General features: G+C 44.7%; 1 pseudogene; it reads right to left on the reverse strand.

The window, feature by feature from the left end:
- Positions 1-9,984: 9,984 nt before the first annotated feature.
- LOC142855669 (cofilin-1 pseudogene) lies at positions 9,985-10,513 on the reverse strand (annotated as a pseudogene).
- Positions 10,514-12,789: the final 2,276 nt, after the last annotated feature.

The following is a 12,789-nucleotide window of genomic DNA, read 5'->3' on the forward strand; positions in this document are numbered from 1 at the left end:
CCCTTAGCAGGCTGAGAAAGTGGTTCGGCCTCCGCTTCAGAGGCAATATCAGAACAAAGGGAAGCCTTAGTCTCACTATCTTGAATCTCAGATGACACCTCTTTTGTTGCTTCCAAAGCCTGCTTAACCCGGACTTTCTCTGTAAGCAAAGCATCCCTGATCAGTCTCCAAAGGGAGAACGTCGCCATTGGCAGGACCTCAGGCCCCTCCTCTCTCAACGTTTTCTGAAGATCCCCGCGCACCTGTTCCCACTCAGAAATATTGAGGGCTCCACTGGTGACGAACCAGGGACTCCACGTCTCTATAGTTTTAAGAAAATCTTCTAAAGTCTTAGTTTTTACAGCTGTTCCCTGCTCTTTCAATAATCTCTTTAACTGAAACTTTAACTCTGATTTACTCGTAATATTTCCCATATTTCTTAATTAATTAATTAATTCTATATAATTCCCCCAATGCGTCCTGGCCGGCTTACAGGACGACCCAGTCCACTTACCTCACTTTCCGATCTCGGTGGGACCTCCAGATGCCGCGCCAGCGCGGGCTGGAACCAAGAGTCTCGGCGGAGGGTGTCCAGGTTGAATGAATACACAGAGCACGAGCTTGAGGTGGAACAGCTTCTTTCTTTATTGTCTGCTGGGCTGGTTTTATACCATGGCACCAAGTGAGGAGGGGGCTGCGAAGGGACTGTAACCTGACCCTAGCAGGGATCAAAGACTGGTCATCATGCACTTAAAATTCCTTCCTTCTCTGCTCCAGAAGCAGAGGGAATTTATTATGTTTTCCTTGCAGATAAGCACCTCAAATGGGGGCAGGGATATCAACTCGGGGCTGCAGTTCCCACAACATCTATTTCAATCTTCAAGTTTTGAACTGCTTCCTTCACCTGGTTGATTGCTTTTTCTTGGTTTTCTTTGAGGGATTTATCCATTTCTTCCAGCTTTCTGTTTGTCTTCTTCTTTATTTCTTTAAGGGAGTTTTTCACTTCTTCTTTAAAGGTCTCTATCATTTTCATAAAGTTATGTTTAAAGTCATTTTCTTCTACATCTTCTGGGTTAGGATGATCCAGCCTTCCTGTTTTGTTTCCACAGGGTTCTGGTGTTACTATGTTGCATTTTAGGATGTTGGAGAAATTCTTACATTGGCGCCTACCCATCTCTTTTTTCAAATGAGGGCAATAGTGTCTTGGCTTCTGATATAGACATGAATAATTTGCATTAGTATAGATTTTGCTTTATTGAGAGAGATTTACGGTCAATTTTGTTATATGTATAAATGTTTCTGATGTAACTTTTACTTGATAACTGTTTTGTTATATGTAATTTTACTATGTTAAAGTTAAAGCCTTTTTTGTTTAAACAGAAAAAGGGGAAGTGATGTGGGAGTGTCATATGTCAATCTGTTGATTTCATTGGCTAAGCAATAAAGGAACTGCCTTGGCCCATCTCATTGGTTAGAAGATAGGTGGGAGGAGTAGACAGAACAGAACGCTGGGAGGAAGAGGAAGTGAGCTCAGACTCCACAGTGCTCTTCTCGGGAGCAGACGTCCGCCATGCTCCCGGCTCCTGGGCAGACACACGCGATGAAGCTCTGAAGCTCCGACCCAAGATGGACTTAGGCTAGAATCTTCCCGGTAAGACCGGTGCTACACAGATGATAAGAAATGGGCTAGTCCAGGTGCGAGAGTTAGCCTAGAAGAGGCTAGATAGAGATGGGTCAAGCAGTGTTTAAAAGAATACAGTGTCTGTGTAATTATTTCGGGGCATAAGCTAGCCGAGCCGGGCAGGCGGCTGGGGTGTTTGGGGACGCAGCCCCGCCGCCGCTTCATATTACTACAAATGACGCCCAGACGTGTGGCTAACTGAGTCCACAAAAAACTTGAGAAGGCTTAAAAATAAGGGAGAGAGAGTTTAACACAGATTTTTGCTGTTTGTTGGTGGCGTGCTGTAGAGAGATTTCCTGATTCGGCAACAGCAGCAGAAAAAAAAGCTGCGTTATCTTAAAGCGCTGCTTCCTGGGGCTGTGCCGCCAGTGCAAACTCTGGCTTTATGTTTGTGTTCCCGCTTGGGATCAGAAGGAGAGTGCTCTGAGACCGTGACGATGACTCAGAGCTCCCCGCCTGCTCCTGGGCAGAAGGCAGAATCAGGCTTAGGCAGGCGGAAGAGCATGGCAGATTCCTGCCGCCATACAGAGACGTGTTTTCAGACTGCGCAGTGCTCTGCGTGTCAGATTTGGATGTTACTTGGATGAAAAGAATTTCTGTGCTGCACGCTCAGTCTCAGAATTAAAGTGCTGAGTGCTGCTCCTACCTGGTGATGGAGCTAGCACAAAATGGTACGTCCTCCATTTTGAAATTTTCCTGACTCAGCTTTAGCTGCAAACCCTGCAGCTCATTAAGAGGTCCTGCCACGAAACACTTAAACGGTGGTGACGAAAAGCTGAACGCAAGCTTTTCGGTTTTCAGCCATAGCAGGAAAAAAGCTGCGCGTTTAAAAATGCCGGCTTTCTGGGCCATCCTGCCAGGGCAAACTCTGACTGTTTGAGGCAGGAGGGCCAGCTACCAAGAGAGGACTGGAGTGTTGTCTGTTGTAGCTCGCTGGCTGGCAGGGACCCTACAGCCAGTACCTCAGGCATGAGGCTGAAAAGCTAAGGAATGGGTTGGATCCAGCCGTCAAAGCCACGCCTTTAGTCCTACTGAGATTGCTTGCTAAATTAAGGACTCATGTGGTCAGAAAAAGAGAGATATACAGTAAAGAGAGATTCAAAGACAATGAAAATTTCTAAATGGTTTACTGTGTGTTAAAAATATATGCAGACTAAAAGTTAAAATTCTTAAAGTAAACCTCTGTGACTTCAAGGTGTGGTAGCACACGCCTTTAATCCCAGTGCCTAGAAGGCAGAGACAAACAGATCTCTGTGAGTTCAAGGTGTAGTAGTGTACGCCTTTAATCCCAATGCCTGGAAGGCAGAGACAGGCGAATCTCTGAGAGTTCAAAGACAGCCTGGTCTACAGGGTTATTCCAGGTCAAAGATATGCGCTCAAAAAGCAAAAAGTTAACCTAGAAATGTCGCAGCTTAGCGCCTAGTGATTTAAAGGTGTAAATCAAAAGTGCTCCTGGATAGTAAAAAATTGCAGATTCACAATAGGACAGATTCAGACCACTAAACGAGTCACACTGTTAGATGAATGTACGTAGGCTTGAGAGAGAGAAGAAAAGGAATATAGAGAATAAAGTTAATGGTTAAAAAAAAAAGGTAAAGTCTTTAAAGAGACAGAGTACAGATAGTTAAGAGATTAAAAGAAATAAAGAAAAATAAGCTACGTAAAAAATGGAAAATTCACAGAGAGTCTGGATTATGTACATTGTGTTTTCTTTAAAATTTTTGACTGTAAAGGAGCTAAGTACAGACAGACATTTCATTACATGGGCTGCCAAGCTAAACCAGAATGGATATAAGGGTATTACGATTTCAGAATTTGGGTCTAAGGATATGATGCTTTGGAGAGAGTCTTCTTTTGTTTTCACAGAGGATGAGACTCTATGGATTTCTTCTATTCCGATTTGGTATGATGGACCACGTCCTCCTGAAGGGTTGCTGTGAACATCTTCAGAAAATTGCCTTGCTCAACTGCCAACTGAGATAAACCTGGCACACAGGTTACACCCTAAAATCATTAACGACGCCCCCATTCAGCAGGAAGCAGTTTGGAGAGAAAAAACTGCGCCCATGTTCCCAAATATAGTTTATAAATGTTCTTTTACATTTAAAGGGGGATATGATATAGATATGAATAATTTGCATTAGTATAGATTTTGCTTTATTGAGAGAGATTTACGGTCAATTTTGTTATATGTATAAATGTTTCTGATGTAACTTTTACTTGATAACTGTTTTGTTATATGTAATTTTACTATGTTAAAGTTAAAGCCTTTTTTGTTTAAACAGAAAAAGGGGAAGTGATGTGGGAGTGTCATATGTCAATCTGTTGATTTCATTGGCTAAGCAATAAAGGAACTGCCTTGGCCCATCTCATTGGTTAGAAGATAGGTGGGAGGAGTAGACAGAACAGAACGCTGGGAGGAAGAGGAAGTGAGCTCAGACTCCACAGTGCTCTTCTCGGGAGCAGACGTCCGCCATGCTCCCGGCTCCTGGGCAGACACACGCGATGAAGCTCTGAAGCTCCGACCCAAGATGGACTTAGGCTAGAATCTTCCCGGTAAGACCGGTGCTACACAGATGATAAGAAATGGGCTAGTCCAGGTGCGAGAGTTAGCCTAGAAGAGGCTAGATAGAGATGGGTCAAGCAGTGTTTAAAAGAATACAGTGTCTGTGTAATTATTTCGGGGCATAAGCTAGCCGAGCCAGGCAGGCGGCTGGGGTTTTGGGGACATAGCCCCGCCGCCGCTCCATATTACTACAGGCTTCTTGGTCCAATCTTTGCTGTGGCTCTCTCTTAGGTCCAGTCAGTATTGAAGCTGGCTCTTAGGTCCACTCAGGATTGGTGCCAGTTGTGTCACAGGGTTCTACGGAGCTTGCAGGGTTGGGGGTGGGTTGGGGGCCAGGTGGATTGAGGGCTAGCAGGAAAGCTCCCTGCTAGCAGCTCTTATGTCCACCGAGTATTGGGTCAGGATGTATTGCTTGCCGGGAATGATGGGTTGGGGTTGGGGTGGATTGAGGGCTAACAGGCAAGCACCCTTGCTGGGGACTAGGAATATCAAAGGACCTGGAGAGGGGCTCCTGGCTTTTCTCCCACCTGGAGTTCTTAGGGAGTGTGGGGTCCAGGGTCACAGGGCTGCTGCTTACTTACCTTTTGTGCCCCCAAGTATTGGCACAGGATGTGTGACCAGGTTCCATGGAACTCGCAGGGCTCAAATATAATTTCTAAACCCCAATAGTAATAGTATTTGGAGCAACTCCCCTGTTCTCTAGTATGTCCTGCTCCCCTGTGTTTGACTGGCCAGCTTGAAGGTTTTGATGAGAACCCCTTTCCTGGCATTGCAGGTCAGCTCTGGCTTCACTGGGTCCACTAGCAAAAGCAGCATCACAATTGCCTTCTTGAGATATAAAGTACCATGTGACAAGGTAGAAGTATTTTGGCTTTGGTGAGATCTGTGAATCCAAAGCTACTTCCTCCTGTCCAAAGAATGGAAGCTGAGTTCTAATTTATGCTGGAATTATGAAGTGTGATCTGCCTTAAATATTAGATCCTTACATATTATTTTGTCTCCTCCCTTACACATTAATGTAATTGAGCCCATCAATGCCCTCCCCAGAATGCCTCTACTCAGAAAAGTGGATTCATTTGAAAACACAATAACTCATGGGAAAAATAATTGTCCCATTAATGAGACACTGGACTTACACTTCTTAGGGAGTCCTCTCTACATGTGGCAGTTTCTACATCATAGTCAAGCCTGCTTGCTTCCTGATTTCCAACTCAAACAAGAAAAATAAGGCATAGCTTTTACTTTTGCCATTCCCATTCTCTTATTCTTTTTTTTTCTTTTTGGTTATTCATGACAGGGTTTCTCTGTGTAACAATACTCATTGCCCTAAAACTCACTTTGCACACCAAGCTGGTCTCAAATGCACGGAGATCAGCCTGCCTCTGCCTCCACAGTGCTGGGATTAAAGACGTGCCACCACAATGGGCTCTCACTCCTTTTTCATCTTCAAATGTTGGAGCAATTCTTTGCATGCTTGGATGACCTGCTAAATTGCCTGACTGTTTCTCTGAAACACACACTCGTACACACACACATACACACTCACACAAGCACTGCAGAATCACTAATACCAGTCTTAGCATCAGCATTTCCTCATGAGGGAGTCGGAGTGTCCTGAGCCTTCCTCTGAAGATGCTGATGGAAACTGCAATTGGTCCTTAGTCTGTGGTGAAGGTTTAGAGAGACACAGAGGACAAGGGTGAAGAACAGCACAAAGCCTGTGCAGATAACATCATGACCCTCTGACATGTTGTGATTTCTACATGAGGAGCTTGCTGTAAGGATCCACAGCTCAGATGCTGTCCTTTGCAGGACTGAGCCAGCCAACTTAAGGACTCCGGGGACATCCTCAGGGAGCCTGGGATGTATGTTTAGTATAAATCATGTTATGTGATTATGGCCCCTGTATGCACAGATATGTTCATACAGGGCCATAGTTTAATAAGGCTCTGTTTAATCTGGAAACAATCTGTTCAGAGTATGTAGGTTGTGCTTTAAACGCATGGGTCATACAACTCTTGCTCTCTCCTCTCAGTGCTCTCAAGGTTGTGGGAACACAGGACTAAGGATGAGTGGTGTTCCCTTCCTGAATCTGGCTCACATAAAATAAGCACAGGACTTTGTATATTCCACATGCAGAATTGCTCTTTTCCAAGTTGAGGCTAGGGGAGTTACTGGATAAACATGACTACACGAGGATACCTTGTCATTGTTAGGTGATGACAGCAGAATTCTTCATGACAGCCAGCAATGCATGTGCCTCACCTGCCCCAGGCTTGGCAGGACACCCCGATTGGGACAGGATAGGCCTTCTAGAAAGGGGACCACAGTCACTCAGTTGCCACTGAGATGATTCCTGTTGTTTTGTATTTGCTGAAGATTTCCTGATTAATATAGGGCAAGAAACCCTCAATGAGCAAATGCATTGATTATTTCTGGTTACTTTTGGAACTGGTTTACTGTGTACAGATCTGTGTTTATAGTTATTAGTTAGCTGTTTCATAGTGCAAGAATCCTAAACTCTAGTCAGATGAAAAGAAGATTCTGACTTAAGCGGACGAATTTATGTGTGACAAGTATGAACATGGATTCTGTGCTCAAGTGGCGGCTGGGACATGTTTTGTACCTACAGTTACATCCTGACCCGTTCCTGAAACCTTTCCAATTATAATTTGGGTTTTGTGTGTATGTGTGTGCACATGTGTGTGTGCGAGCACGTGTGTTGCCTATGTCTTCATTTCTGGGTATACTTCTTGAATCCAGAATTCAACTTCATGATTCTCTTCTCATTGGCCTTCCAGTGTGATTTTTGAGAAACAGTCTCTCCCCGATTCTGGAGCTCATCAGCTCTCCTAGACTCCTTCCTGGGAATCTCAAGAGTAGGGATTACCACTGTGTGCTAACGCTGCTGATATTATATGCTGGTACTGGGACACAAATCTACGTCCCACTATTGTCTGACAAGTACTCTGCCAACTGAGGAATCCCCCTAACACAATCCCTAGTTCCAGTTTCTTAGTCCCAGTGTTCGCCATGAATGTCATTCTCTGTGTATCTCATGAACTGGATGTTCTCCAGAATGTGGAAGTCCATATCTCGTTCCCCAGACTAGAGGTTAAGTGGTGTCTGTCCACTTGTGTTGATGTGACTTTGGTCTGTGCCCTGAAAAAGATGATGACCCAAGAAGAAGAACAGAGAAGTTTTCTGCCTGTTGGCCAGAACTCTCACCATTATGCTGGAAGTAACTCTTGTAGACCAGGCTGGCCTTGAACTTATGGATATCCACCTTCCTCTGCCTCCTGAGTGCTGGGATTAAAGGCATGGGCCACCACCTCCCAGCCTAGGGATTATTTAAAAGCTGATGCTGGATGGTACAGTTCAGAGAAACCTTCATTTCCAACCCCTCTCTATGAAATTTGTAAAATGGTTTCAGGAAATACCTTAGTCAGAGAGTGTTGCTCCAGCATGCTACAGTATCTGATATAGATTTGTAGCACTGGACAGATGGAAGAGGGAATCCAATATCTGTAATGTCAGCAGTTGGTAGTAGAGGCAGAATGAGCAGATGTTTGAGGTCACTCTGAGACACATAAGGCCTTCATTGAACTTCAGAATGGCCACTAGCCCTGCCTCAAAGAGTCAAAATTCAAAATACTTTAGACACACCAATCAGTCCACAAAAGTCCAATTGATTCTTTATAATTCTTTCTCCATTCTATCTCTCTCCTGTCTTTCTTCTCTCCCCCCCCCCATGTGTATGTGTGTGTGTGTATCTGTGATTCTTTGTATATGTATATGGGTACAATTGTGTCTGTGTACACATACATTTCTTTAGTGTATATGCATGTGGAAGCCACAGGGAAACCTCATATTCACCTTGTTTATGTGACACAGGTCATTCATTCACATCAGGTCTCAGTGATTCTGCTAGGTTGGTGGCATTGACAGTGAGTAATCAGCAGATGGCTGCCTTGCCAGTGGTGGGATTCCAAGCATATGTCACCATTCCTGTTTGTCAATGGAGAGGGGGAAGACAGGAAGTCAGAACTCATGATTGCCTACCAAGCAGTGAATGGACATCACTTTTTCAAGCTTCCTTTACTTTTTTAGGAGAGGGTTTCTCTGTATAACAGCTTTTGCTACCATGGAACTCCCTTTGTGAACAAGGCCAATCTTGATCTCACAAAGATACTCCTGTCTCTGCCTCCTAAGTGTGCTTCCTTTGCTTTGGTTTTCATGTTTTCCCTAGTTTCTCTGATGTCTTTTTGTGTCTCTGAATTTCCCGAGGCAGATCTGTGCTGATGGCTGGACAGATAAAGCAGGGATATCTGAACTGAAGGCACCTTCTTAGGCTTCTTTTTTCTTGACCTATAAATTTTTTCAAATACGGTTGTAGCTTTATATCTCTTAAGGTCTCCTTTTCATTTGGCCATCCCAGACACTGTCTGTTTTCTTCCCACCAATGAGAGCCCTAGGACCATATGACCCTGAGCACAGAGGACCTTACTAGCTACTTCCTAGACTACTCATGCCAATGCAGTCAAGAAGCATCAGGTGTCCCTGTGGCCAAGCTGCAGACATGACATGTCTGTGTGCTTCAGACACAGCTACCAATAAGACATGGGTGCCCTGAATCATAGGCTGCTATAAGAGTCAATGCCAAAGCTTTTGTGTGAAATAGTTCTGAAAAATACTTGCCACGGTGAAATCAAACAGGATTAGAAAATCCTGACTCAGAAGTTATGCTGCAATATTTCAATTTACTTGGGACTGGATATCATAGGTTTATATCAATGTTAAGAGATGGATCAGGATAAAAATCAAGTGAACATTTAATAAAATACATAATAATAAAATAACAAACAGAGAAATTTCTGTGTCAGGCTTGGAAAACTTTGTTTAAACTCTGGAGAGTGGAACATAGTGGCAACATCCAGTGAAAAGTAGCCATAGCATCCATAGTACTTGAGCCAACATTCTGTTGTGGTCCCAAAGAGGCAGCTTACAACAGGTTACCCTGCTGCTCTTCAGAGATTCAAGGGACACGTGATTTTTGGCAGACTCATCTGAAGAGACAAAAAGGAAGTTGAAAACACAGGAGCTTTTAGCCAGAATGATGTGAACAAAATCACAGTTATCGCAGGTTGAGAAATATATCCTGCACATAAGAACAATCATTTATGAAAGATGAAACCTTCACCCATGTTTTTTCTCTTCCCTTTTCTTTTTTTTTGTTAATTAGCCTTTTTATTGTTTTTTTTTATTTTTTTTTTAAATTGAAGGTCCCTTACTGGTCCTGTTTTCATGAGTGGCTGAGAACAAGGGGAAGGGGAGGGCAACCAGCTGGCAAGGGAGGATCGTTTCCACATTTCATTTACACACAGAACTAAACAGACAAGCACAGAGTCACTATTGCGGTTATAAGTTGGCAGCATGGGATGTGGGGGATGAGGAATAGGGGTGTCATTAAAAAAATAGGTCAGGCTCCACCAAAACTGGGTGCCTGAGTGACTTGGTCTGCTTCAACCCAAGAGGAATCAGAAGATCAAAAGCAGCTTGGGAAGGCCAGAACCATCAGGGTGGAGGGAGAAGGACAGCCCAGGGGGTAGGGGGGTCATTTGGCAACTGGGGTGAAGGGATTACCCTCACCCTGCTGGGATCCCCCCAGCCCCTCATGTCTGGCAGGAAAGGGGCAGCCTGCAACATCCATGAGCAGGTCTGGGGCTGCTAGATGTTCCAGGCAGGGGCTGGAGGCGGCTCACAAAGGCTTGCACTCCAGGGAGATGACGGCACTGCCACCTAGTTTCTCTGCCAGGGTGCAGTGGTCCTTGACCTCCTCGTAACAGTTTGCTTGTAATTCATGCTTGATTCCTGTCAGCTTCTTCTTGATGGCATCCTTGGAGCTGGCGTAGATCGTTTTGCTCTTAAGAGACGCACTCTCAGCGGCCCAGAAGAGGAACACCAGGTCTTCTTTCTTGCTCTCCTTGGTCTCCTAGGTGGCATGGTAGAGAGCGTAGGAGCAGTCCTTGTCTGGCAGCATCTTGACAAAGGTGGTGTAGGGATCGTCCAGAGTCTGCCCCACATCTCCTACCAGGATCTCCTTGCCCTCCTCCAGGATGATGTTCTTCTTGTCCTCACTCAGGCAGAAGAGCACTGCCTTCTTGCGTTTCTTCACTTCTTCTGGCATTGAAGACTTGCGCACTTTCATGTCATTGAACACCTTGATGACACCATCAGAGACAACCACTCCAGAAGCCATGTTTCCAGAAGTTAAAGGGAGACAGGGAGAGCTAGAGAAGAACTGAGCCATTGCAGCTGCTACCGGGATCCGACTCTCTTCCTTTTCTTCATGACTCCCAGCTGTTGTGTGTGTCTGGGCTCATATGTGTCTTCTGGAGCACTGCCAGTGTTCACTCCTGTGTGAGTAGGAGGGGTTCTCAAGCGTCACACTGACTTTGCTTCCTGAGACATTCTCCTTGAACTGGTAAATTGTCAAGAACTCTAGACCATCTGTACAAGGATGAAAAGGGAACTTCTCCCTTCCATCTCTATAGAGGTAGGATGATATCCTCACACTGGCATGCAAGGATTTTATGTGGCAGCTGGTTCTGAGTTCATGCTTTCATGTTTGAAGATCACCCACTTGGTTGAGTGAATCATTCCTGTCACTAGGAGGGCAATTTGATGGTTACATTCTCATCTTATGATATCTCTCAGGAGCTATTGTCAACAGAACAAATGAATAATTGACCCTGTGTGGTGGTTGATCCGCTGTTGTAGCTCTCTATGGGAAGCAAGAAAAGTTCATGGTTGAATGTGTTCATGAGTGCTTGCAAAGGTTATTATCCATTTCCTGACATGGTAAGCAGCCTGGGGAATCAGGAAGTTGGCCCAAAAACAAAAATCATTGTTTCTTGACTTGTGTGAAGATGAGCAGTGTGGATTTGCTGTCTGAAAGGGGCAGAGAAGTAACCACATGCTTTTCTGAGGTAAGACAGAAGGGCATATGAGGCTGGTGCCTTCAAGTCTTTGAAAGGAAGTGGCCTGGCTTTATTGGAGGGTGTCCCTCAAGGATTCTATGACCTTGTCTATTAGAAACAGATTTCTTTCACATTGTCCCTGGCTAGACAACCTTTGCTTGAGGAGAGCTAACCAGACATATGTGTCACAGTCTAACCTTCCATGGTACTCAGCCTGAATTCTCTGGCTACCTACCCACTTGCCTCCCATTCAGCTTCACCATGACAGGAAACAGATCATGATGTTAGAGTCACACAGTTTGCTATTCCCCCTGCTTTCCAAGGCCTCATGAGAAAGCTATGAAAATCACCCTTTGCTTGTTTAGATGGCTTTCTCAACACAAGGAGTTGATTGACGGGGCACTCCCTAAATTACATGGTGTCCTGCGCTGGTCCAGGACTTGTGTTCACATTGACTGCTGTGTCTATGATAGTCAGGGGTTGGAAGACACTAATGTTGAATGTCCCAAGTCTTTCAGCAAGTTGGCACAGAGGCTGTGCCATGGCTTGGTTGACAGGTTGAAACTGTGGTCAAACTTACATTGTCACATAAGGCAGACCACTGATGGTTTTGTGTGTTCTGCCTCCCAATGACAATTGAGAGGTGTGCCTGTTATTTGTTCTTTTTCTGAGACTATCTAGCTCATTCTGATCTTGTGAGGTGATATCAAATATCCAACTGTGTGCAGAGAGCCAAACAGTGCTCTTCTAGGTGAAGGGCTCCACAAAAGAAACTTCTTTGTAGATAAAATTGGAGTACAAGGGTCTCTTTTGTCTTCCAGACATCTTTATGGAAGTTCAGGTTTGCAACTTTCAAGAGAAATAGTGGTGCCATCTGCTCTCTGAAAATGCAAGGAGAGCAGAAGGATAGGGACATCAACAGTCAGAGCTCAGGAGATGCTACCCAAGAGTTTCCTCCACCCTTATCCTGATTAATATGTGGCTTAGTTTGAATGAGAATGGCCCCCATAGATGAACATATTTGCATATGAAACAGGAAAGATTTTAAACTGCGTCTGTGTCGGGTGGGAGAATGATGGCGACTGCCTGATTCGGCTTTCTTTCTCCCAGAATTCTGTTCAGTCTACTCCGCCTACCTAATTTTCTGTCCTATTAAAGGGCCAAGGCAGTCTCTTTATTTAGTCAATGAAATTAACACAAAACAGAAGACTCTCCCCCATCAGGGGGCCACAGAGCTTTAAGGTTTCTAAAGCCAAACCCGTTCCAACTAATCTCTCTCTCTCTCTCTCTCTCTCTCTCTCTCTCTCTCTCTCTCTCTCTCTTGCTTGAGAATCAGTGTCAGCTATCACCTCCAGCTTCAATGCCATGACTTGTTGCTAGATTCCAATCAGGATGGTCATGTGCTGTCCCCCATCTGTAACTGGGACCCCTAAATAACATGCTTTTACCCATGATGGCCTTGGCCACAGTGCTTTGTCAAGGCAAGAGAGTAGAAACAGCAGGAATGGACAAATTCAGTAAGTGAATGCTGGAAGAGATATCTGTCTGCATCAAGTTCCTATCTCAAAGGCCCTAGGGTATCT

This window comes from Microtus pennsylvanicus, chromosome 8, assembly GCF_037038515.1.
Source record: "Microtus pennsylvanicus isolate mMicPen1 chromosome 8, mMicPen1.hap1, whole genome shotgun sequence".
Lineage (NCBI taxonomy): Eukaryota > Metazoa > Chordata > Mammalia > Rodentia > Cricetidae > Microtus > Microtus pennsylvanicus.